Below are 10,700 nucleotides of genomic sequence, written 5' to 3' on the forward strand. Positions count from 1 at the left end.
CCAGCAGTAAACCAAATTCTTGTATCATACTGGCAGGCTACGGTCAGACTGAAGAGATATCAAAAGATATAGGGATGCATGAGGATGCGGCAGTAGAGGAGATACTCTTACATTGGGGCAGACAAAACAGATTCCTCTGTTATTAATCCCTCCTGTTACCATCGAGGGATGCAGGAAAGCAGATGTAATAGCTGTAACTTCCTCTCTTACCCCAGTCCCCAGCTCTTGTTATGGTCCTTCAGCAGCCAAAATAATTGAGACTACCCTCAGATAGATCTAAGTAGATGCAGGGACATGAGAGGGTCAGTGGCAATGATGTGAAACAGCATAATGAAAATTGGGGATCTCCAGATGAGCCTCAGTGATTGCCATAATCACATATCATCCACCCCAGCTGCACCTCTGTCACTTGTGTTTTGAGCAGATAGTCTGGAGTCCTATATCCTACAGTAATGAGAAAGGGACTAGGATAATCAAGAAGGGTTTTTCCACATCTAACTTCTCTGATGCTGTTTCTTTTGAAAAAGGTATTGCTTTATTTCCATCTTTGTAGAAAAATTATATCTTAAAAAGATTGTTATCAAATAGCTTCCTGCTGGGATTAAGTTACAGAGTCGGGTTATCTAAGCACTCCAGAATGCTCTGCAAATAGGAGCAGGAAAGTGCTTCAATGAGGGAGAAAATACATGCCTGTTCCTAAATGTTAATGTCAGTTTTGCTAGTGTGTTGGGCACAGAGAGTATTGTGGCTATTGAATTAATTTTCTCGCTAAAAATCTTCACGAAAACTCCAGATATGTGGTCTCCTCCATTCATCTGTGTTTTTCCAAGCTTCTCAGGGCCGTTATATGTAACCATTGCTGTCTTCCATTACAAATGTGCCTCACCTGTGGTAGCATCTGGAAGTCCCTTTGTGAACAAGACTCTGGTTTAAAGCACTATGCCACCATAGGACCATTGTGAACCATTGCTGAAATATTCGTGGTGAATATTTCTACTCTACCCAGCCTAATCCTGTTGATCTAATTTACAATATAAGGTGAAAAATAGTCAGATACAAACACCTGGAGACAACAGAAGATTTTCTGATTATGTAGCCACAGTCTCCGCTCAGGGCGAGGTGGAAGTTTTCCTTTTAAATCCAGGCCACCATAATTGTATGTCATACAGGTTATTGAATCCTTGCCTTGGTGTTTAGAAGGTTTTCAAGATGAGCTGGTAGCAGTATATACATATACTGGGCAGCCGGACTGTCAGGGCAGCACTGGTCTGCTGTGGTGATGCTGAAGAGAGGGTGCCTCCAGGGGTCCGCTTCTCTATGCCAGCACTCTAATCTGTACTGTTTTCTCACTGGTTTTCTGTTATAAAAGGAGAGAACTATTAAGTAAATGGCCGCCAAGGACATCCTTGCTAATTACTCAATCCTAATCTGGAATTTGGTACATGAGATAAACCAGGCCTCTGATAAAGCTGCATATTGCACGTGAGGGGGAATGATAGATTCTTTATGATGAATTGTGTCAAGAGCCTTGGGTTTTGTATGCATCTTCCACAGTTTAGGGTAATTAACTGATCCTTGACCATATCAATGTCCAGCCAGATTGTTCCAAGCACTGAAGTTAGAGAACAGTTAACTGCTATTGTAGAATGTGTCCTGTGAACTCAGCTACCTCTCTCCATTGATCCGGAGTAATCTGAAGGAAATGAAAACTAGACAGGGAAGGGATCCAGGCTGTGCCATTGCTTGACCTGTGATGCATGGTGATGTCTGGGTGGGAAGAAAGCACAGAAATTCTGTATGTCCTCTTCTTTATCACCAGGCAGTAAGCAAATATGGAAAATGTTGTTCTCCTTTAAAGCCTTTCTCAGGGGCAATGCGATGATCTGTGACTGAAGAAAACAAAAAAAAATCTTATCACCTGTACTTTCTCAAGTTGTCCTAAGAGACTGCTTCAGCATATAGGGTACTATTCAAGAAACTACATCAAAGAGGAGATTACAGCTCCTAGAGAAATCATATTAATGGAGATGAACCATTGTCAGCATTAAGTTGATCCTCAAGTCAACATGAATCTGTCACACTGAAAGGAAGGCGTAAAAATGCAACCACACTGCAGTGATGAAGCTGTCAAAGGCCGAGCGCTATAATACCTTCCTTTTAGTGAACCTTTCTTCTTGAGCTCATTAAGTAGAACATCTTGGCTTGGTGATCTTGCTGAGAAACACCATTTAAATTTAATGGATACCCAGCATGGTGCCCAACCTCCAGCCATCTTTTTTATAGCACTCACTGTTTGAAAACTAGTTCAGAAATCCTGGCCCTGTGTTTGAGATTAATCTGAGCTTGTTTCAAACCAGTGTAGAGAGGAAGCGCCGCAGCATCACAGACGTATGCTTGATGCAATATGTGGTTGATTTATGATGGTGAAACCAAATGTTCCTTCTGGTGCGAAAGGAGGTAGGGGAGAGATAATCTTACTTCTGAATCAAATTATCCTTTCTTTTCATACTTAATTAAGAACACAATCTTCCTAGAGGCTGAAAAGCTTTGGCTTCAGTTGACAGAGACATGTTATATCCGTCTGCCTGCCTGTCCAAATTTTTTACCCTTGCACATTAAAGTGATATCTCTGTGACTGTTCCTATAAAAATTGATGGCAAAAAGTCTATTGATTTCAGCTGAGCAGGAGCCAGTAGATGCTGATCTTACCTGGACAGTGATCTGTAACAGATGTAGCTCAGTAATAATTCATGTAGTTGAATCCAACATACAACTATGAATATGCAATAAAAAAAAAATCACAGTTCAGAGACTTTTGTTTCCTTTCCACTTAATCAAAAGGAACAAAGAGAAGGACCAGATGACCTGTAACAAAAGGTCTTTATCATTTCTTCAGTACTTTCTTTATTGCTGAAGTGAACATCTTTATCTCTGAGAGATGTACAGTGCCTAATTATTATTTAGAAGATGCTTTTTTTGGTGATGTTCTTACCACACATTTGTAGCAGCTGAAACATAATCTGAATCGGAAAGGCTGGTAAAGTGAAAAAGCCTGTTGTTCTGTAGAAGAGGATAATGAGGTCCCAATTTGATTACAGGGTAACAAACTGAGTTTGTATGAGATGATCGCAGGACAGGGGAGATTGCTACAACCTTTGTGTGGAGGAATTCTGGAAGTACACGAATTATTCACTGCAGCAACCTCTGGGGCATCCGACCACAGGGGAGCTTTAAGTGCATGACAGCACAAATAAGAGGTCACAAATTCTGATCCTGGACGTCCCACAGTTGTCTCAGGTCTTTCCAGGGCTGCATGGAGATTTATCCTAAATCCCTCTCATAGAGCAATTCACCGCCAGGCGCTGAAGCAGAATTCTCTTCCTTGCTGAGCTGATCAGTGATTTCTGACTTGGGTCTGATCTCAGACTGTGGGTACGTCCTCCCCCATCCCGTGAAATACAGGGGAAGTTCAGATCTAGCTGTGCGTTCAAATACTGGATTTCAGGCCTATCTGTGATTTATGTGGGTCTGTCATGCCTGTAACATGAAAAGTACTCTGTTTAATGAGAAAGTGGACTGTGTTCCTCTTCCAGCTCCTATATCCCTGATTCAATCTAAACCACATTGCCCTCACAAAGAACCTTTCAAAAGCAAAGAATTTCAAAAATTACCACTATGAATGGTCCAAGAACCTACATTGTAAAGAAGTCCCCAAATGATCTATCACCACTGCAGATTTGTTTGTTAGCTTGGATTTCTTGCTCCAGCAAAGGGTCGATTTTCACACACATACAAAAAGATCTTTTGTTTTCCTAAGTATGTGTGAGGCTTATGGAATCCTTTTAGAAAAATACACGTCTTTAGTTTCAAAGTGTAACATGCCAGAAGCAGTTGCTTTGAAAACATCCTTGCCTCTAACATGTTTTTTATTAGGAAAATGTATTCCAAAATGAAATTAGTACCAGTTTTCAGGAGGGACTCGAGTGTGTTCTTGCCTCAACATCTGTTGGTGTAAATAATGGAGTAAAATGTGAGTTCAGAAGAATATTTGTAACTGGGTAGTAGTTCTGACAACCTGCTTGTAAATGCAGAGCTGTGGCTGGTTCAAGTACAAAACCCTGCATAAAGGAGCACCGTAATTATTGCTGGATCACACTTGCAGGCCAGTTTTACGATTTCCGAGCAAATAAAAGAGAAATTGCAGACTGGCACAGAAGTGTCACCGAGGAGCAACCTGGGGAACAGTTAAGCTTAGAAAGGAAGTGTACAGTGAAAACAGTTTTGTTGTGGTTTACATTTCCAGTAAAGCTCAACCCCAGGAGAATTTTGGCCTGTGGGGGGTTTTTGCAATCTGGTGAATGCAGGAAGGGAACTTTCTCCACTCACCAGATTTGAAAACTCTCCCCCAAAAAATAGTCTTGCAGAATTGAAAACCTGTAAACGGTGAGATAGTTGCATTAATAGGACATTAGTTAGTGGATGGTTGCCTTAACAGGACTCCTCTGACCTTAGTTTAAAATGTAATCATTATCACTTTCCATGGGATTCAGTATGCAAACCAAGTAGGGAGCAGCCTCCTCCCCTTTCCTCGAATCCAGCATTGCTCACTGGGAAGTTACACTCATTTTTGCTGCAAACAGTGAGGTTGACTTGCTGGAAGCAGTTTAAATGCCTGAAGGGAACAGACAGAAACCTGAACACACAATTCGGTGGGTTTGCTTCTATTTTTAGAGCATTGCCCCCTCTTGCCTTGAGTGAACAGTCGAATTCGGGGTCCTACTTTGTGGTGTCCCTAGCAGGAGGATCAGCAGAGCCACCCCACCTCGCTCCCCAGGCGCCAGGCAGGGCTGTTGCTCGGTTTTATGGCTCTGTGTTGAGCAAAGGCTTCTTGTGTTCTTGCTGCTGTTTATTCTGCGAAGAGACTTTCAGTTTCCCTTAATCAGCTGGGAGGAAAACTCGGTCAGAAGTGGTTGATCAGCGTGGCGACATTTGTCATGCGGGCAGAGCAGATGGCTGGGCTCAGCAACCGGTTGCAAACCCAGGTTTTAACCTGCCCTTACGTGTCTATTAGAGATCTCTCCCAGCACGTCAGCCAGTGTCTTTTTTTAAATTTTGGTTCAATATGCACTAAACCCAAACTTTCTTGGTTTCTTGCCTGCTTTGGATTTAAGAGGATGAACTTTTGCTGGTTTAATTTAATTCCACATCAGTTCTTACATTCCTTTCCCACTGGAAGGCTTCAGCTTTTCTGGCTGTACTGAAAGTAGCATTTGGCATTAGTCATAAACCCGTCTTCAGACAACTTAATCTATTCAAAATGATGCTGAAAGGAAAAAAAGACTACTATTGCAAACAAAGGCTTGTATATCTTTATCTAAGGCTGAAAAACTTAGGGCTGTGACAGACAAGTTTTGTCTGTAGAGCCAGCTGTAACACTTTAAGACATTGCTATTTCAGCTGTTGGCTACGTCGCTGCGCTCCGGCTAGAGCAGAGCTGCCTCATTTGTGCCTTATGCCTGCAGACACCCCTGAGTTCAGTGAAGCTGCACGTTGAATCGGTTTTCCCATCATGGTACCTGAGAGAGTGAAGATGCTTGGAGTCTAAGGTCGCAAGAGCACATTAGCTCGAATGTAATCTGCGCACAACCGACAATTATATTCCTCCTCTTTGCTGAGCCCAATAATTTGTGTCACTCAAGTCTCCGTTCCAGAAAGCAAGCATTCTTGTTTGCGTAGGGGAGGAAACGGAGAATCAGTCAGTTCCCTTGGCTGTTTCTTCCAGAGGTTAATCACCTTCGCTTATAAAAATGTGTGCCTAGTTTTTTTGTTTGAATTTGTCTGTCTTCAGCCTTTAGCCACTGATTCTTGTTATGTTACACTACAGTCAGCTGCAAGATACCACCTCAGCCTCCAGCCAACCATCATCATCTCTCTTCACCCCCAGGAGCAGGTAGCGTGGCTCAAGGTCTTGCAGCTTGACGCCTTGTCGCAGTGAGTTTTGTCAGTTGGATATAATTGTTGATTGAATCTCCTCTCTGTCCCAATTTAATGATTCTGCTTGAACTATGCCATCCCACTGGCTGCAAATAAATCGCCAACTAGGGCAAAAATGTGCTCAGTTTGTGACTGACTCTTCTGTGCACGTGCGTAATAACCCTCCGATAAACTGATCAGGAGATCGTACTGCTTAAAGACGGTGTTTATCTTTCCAAGCACTTAAGGCATTGAATAGCAGTGTGGAAGGAAAATGAAATGTTTGCCAAGAGTTTTCAGAAACAAGCATGAACTGGAATATAAAGTAAGAGGCTAGCTACAAGAAGGGCCAGCCAGCAGATTTATGCTTTCATCTGACAGGTTCCTAGCCTTTAAATAAGAAAGAGGAAGATAATCAATTTTGTAGTGTTTTTGATTTACAGCTCTGATATAAGCTGTACTGCTCTATACAGGTCACGATTGAGATTCTCTGTCAAATCACTCCATAACTGCGTCTGCATTAACCCCGTAGCAATGCAGTTCTTGAAGCATAAGGATTCTCCAGAAAGCTTGCTGAAATGTGTTAGAAGGAAGATATAGCTAGATGCAAGATGCTTCTTGGAAAACAGTTTAAAGGAGAAACGAAGTGCTTATTTATGCTTCTAGAAATTTTTTGTGTTTATGTTTGAAATGTTTTTCATTAACTCTGTAATTTCACCTGAACTGAAGGTTTTTGGAAAAAAAGCGAAAACATTTGCAAACAGAAGGTGGTACGTGATGATGCCCAAGCCAAGGGTATTGAAAACAGCCACTTATCTAAGTGGTGCAGTGAAAACCATTAAGAATTTTAGACCATTTCATTCCAAAATAAAAAGAGTCTGCTTCTGCCTGTTCTTAGTAGTTATTTTCAAATGCTTTTAATAACATACAAATAGCAGAACAGTTTGTCACTTTATAACATGAATATCATTTTACGATAAAGAGCTGTGAGGATTTTTTTTTTTTTTTTTGAAAAATACTACTAATTTCCTGAATAAAACTTGAAGGCTTTTTTGAAAGATTTCTGCTCGGCAAGAGCTGTGGCAGCCTTTGTTTTCATTTTCCTTTGGAACGAAACAAACTTGAAACATCGAAATTCTCGCTTGAACCCAGCTCCTGCGCTCTGCTTGCTCTCGGCTGTGGCAACACACCCTTCGTTCCTACTGTCTGCATGGAATTAAGCGAAGAAGAGGTCAAATCTTATCGCAACACGTTTAAAGCGCTTTGGGCTTTGTAGCTGGATTCTGTATAACAGTTTCCTTACGTGAAGCTTTGCTTCGTCCGTCGTAGCCTGGAAATCCATGCGAGAAGGCAGCATTTAGCCCTTCGCCCCCATCTCCTTTGCTCCCCCCGATTAAAGCCAACGTCAGAATTAACTTCAGTGGGACAAGATTCAACCCTTATTGGTTTTAAAGCATTTCACTGGTATACTCACTGGAATCTTGCCCCGGGTATAATAAAACCTAGTTTAAACTGCTGCCCGGTTCAGCTGCTGCCTGGAACAGCTGCATTGCTGTAATTTGCTGATAGGATGTATTACATCCTGATTACAGTTTGTGTTGAGTGATAGGCCAAAATTACAAGGCAGAAATGCCGCTAATCATGATAAGGGAGATAAGTCTATTCATCTACCGCCCGTATTTAATATTTGCAGAACAGATGCTGTTTGTTCCCCTTTCGGCTGTATTTGCATGGAAACGCTCTTCCATTCTGAAGATGTCTTAAGGTTAATGAAAAAACCTTGCTGGGCATTTTGATGAAGGAGGGGGAAGAGAGGCGCAATGTGTCCGTAGGTTGCTCTTTGTTTCGCAGCACCGATAAACCCAAGCAAATGACTCAGCCTTGTAAAGGGAGCGAGGCCGGCAGCTTCCGGGCCAGAGGCAGATGTCTGCAAAAGCCGAAGAGACCCTGCTTTTAGCGTGTGGTTTGCCAGCATATTTGCAAATCACGCTAGGAAAGACCGTGCCCCGACGGGGGTTAAGGCCTGAGTAGCTGTGAATGGTCTTTTATGTCCTCCTTCCCTCCGAGCAACATACGGTTCCTCGCGCTGTAATTAAACCATCGCTTGCAGTGTTTTGCCTCATTTTGTTGTAGAGCCCAGCCTTGGATTAGGGCTGCATTAACGCATTGCCCCGATTATATCCCGGAGTGGTCCCAAAAGTGTGGATTTGGGGGTGGAGGGGGGGGATATCTTGCTTTACAGCTCAGTAAAGAGGTATTACGTTCTGCTTCCACAAACCTGTAGGTCCAGTCTGGGAAAATCTGATGGCCAAAGGGCATCTCGGAGAGGTACCCGGCTCCCCGCCTTCGCCCGCCGCCGCGGCCCCAGCCCCGTCTGCGCGAGGTGCGTCGCCGGCAGCGAGCGGGAGCGCGTCCGCCGGGAGGAGGCGAGAACGCCGGCCGCCGTCGTCACGCCTGGAGCAGAGCTTCGTGTTCGTGTGCCGCCGGCGGTTAGACGACGTGTCGTTCCGGGCTGCGCCTTGGAGCGCTGAACTGAACCGGGCTGATCCTGTAACGCACCGAACGCCCTGCGGCTCCCCTTCGCCCCGCTCCCCGGCCTCTCCGGCGCTCGATGCCGAAGAGCTGCGGCAGTTCGGGCCGGAGAGCTTCGATCGCCCCCGGGGTCCGTACAGCAGAGCCTGCTTGACGCCAGCCGGCAGTCTGGCATTAGGCAGCCTCTGGGATAGCGGTCTACAAAAACGCACGCCGGGAGCGCGCCGGCCGTCTCCGCCGGCCAGCCTGCACGAGCGGATTTGCCCGGTTCAGCGGTTTTCCGTCCCCCGAAGGGCCGCTTGCTCCCGGCAGCGGGAGCGCGGATTTGCGCGTCACCCCCGTCCCTTACCACCGTCCGACCGTAACGCCTCAAAGCTGCCCGAGCGGTGGCCGCGGGGTGAAACGGAGACGTCAGCTCTAGCTGCCTCCCCGTCTGAATCCGGGAGGCTCCGCAAGACGCTTCACCCAGCTCCTAAAAGCGGCTGCTGCCTTATGGCCGCTGCACCAGGGGCCCGGGGGAACAGAAAATCCTTCGGCGATGCCAAATATAAAGCGACCGTGGAACCGTTTCGGTCTGTTCCCGGCCGGCCCCGGCCCCCGGCATGCCGCCGCCGCGGCGGACGCTCCCCGTCGCCGTGCCAGGCAGGGAGCGGAGCCGCCGCCGAGGCTGCCGCGGCAGGCGCCCGGGGGGGTGAAAGCGCGTCGGGGCTCCGGCGCCGCGGCCCCAAAGCCCTTGTGCCGCGCTGGGCCGCTGAAGCCCCGTGGAAAGGCTGACGAGGCAAAAACGGGGGCTTTGAGTACTGGATGGTGGCCGAACAGGGCACCTGGATTTATAAAAAAATACGTAAAAAATGAAAAAAAAAAATCCATGCTTCGTACAGCCATTAGCACAAATCCCAGGACGGAGCGTTATCGGCGTTGCTCTGATAAGGTGAGGAATGCATGTATCGAGAGGCGAAGTCCCCGCGCTGGGCTGTGGGGCCCTGAAACACATGGGCTGGTATTTATGCTTCAATTCCTTGATAAAAGGCCCTTTCCAAAACAAAAGTATTATGCTCCGGGAAGGATAGTACAGTCTGGCTTACACTAATCTTTGTGACACACTCCGAGACCTCCTCATGAAGAGTTTTCTAGAAAAGCGAGGTATTATTAGCTCCTCCTTTCCCTCCGCCACTCGGCGTACACAGTGCCGTCCGTAGTATAGTCCCTGATATATCCGACCAGAGGTCAGGCACTGGCAGGCGTTCAGCAGCGCTGATATGCTGAGAGAGCTGCTGCTGCGGTTGCTCTAAGAGACCTCTGGTCTTAAAAATAGACGATTTCCGATCTGTACTGTGCTGTTGTGATATGTCAAGTGTTGGATCCCAAATGAGCCAGAAATCAGTGGTGGTGTACTTTTACTCCTCGTGCCCCAGTCTTTCTTCTGCTTCATTTTTCTCCATCTTTTCTTGCATCCTTAATTATTTTCAAGGAAGGATAACGCGTGTGAACACTGTGGGGTAAATACTTTTCCAGCCAAGCAACGGCAGACCCCAGAGACAAGTTTTAGTCTGCGGAGCAGATTATATGAGTTAGACCAGGTGACTTGCTGAGCTGCTCCTATTACAAACACGAGAAGGATTTGACTTAACACCAATAAAGTCACTCTCCTGAGGAAGAAGAGACCATTCGGTAACGCTGGAGTGTCATCAACATCTTAAAAACGTAGCCATTTAATTTCTAATTCAGCTCACTCGTACAGGCGTGATGAGCGGAGAGGGGGGGAGGCTTGTAGTTTTTGGAAGACCTTTCGCCCCGCACGCTCGCTAGCAGCCAGCTGGGCCCGTAGGTGCCCCCGCGGCCGGGGCAGGGTGTCTCCCGGGTGTCCTTTGGGACAAAGGCCATCTCCACGGGACTGAGAGCCGGACGAGCGCCGGCTTCCTTCCGTAGGCTGCTGCGGGGCTGGAGGAAGGGGGCTGCGTGGACGAGAGCTGCCCGGGGAGCTTCTCCGAACTGACCCACCTGCTCTCTGGCGAAGCTGCAGGCTGAGCAGCAGCAAATGCTTTCGAAAAAAAGCTCATCCCATTTTTTTTCCCCCCCTACAAAATTTGTCTGAACATTAGCAAGGTGGTGTCATTAGCTAGCCCGAGAAGCTGAGATTGAGGCCAGAAATGAAAAAAAAATCACAAATTCTCTGTTGTTAGTGTCATTTGTTA

Source organism: Apteryx rowi, unplaced genomic scaffold (assembly GCF_003343035.1).
Source record: "Apteryx rowi isolate R43461 unplaced genomic scaffold, aptRow1 scaffold_94, whole genome shotgun sequence".
In the NCBI taxonomy this organism is placed as follows: Eukaryota; Metazoa; Chordata; class Aves; order Apterygiformes; family Apterygidae; genus Apteryx; species Apteryx rowi.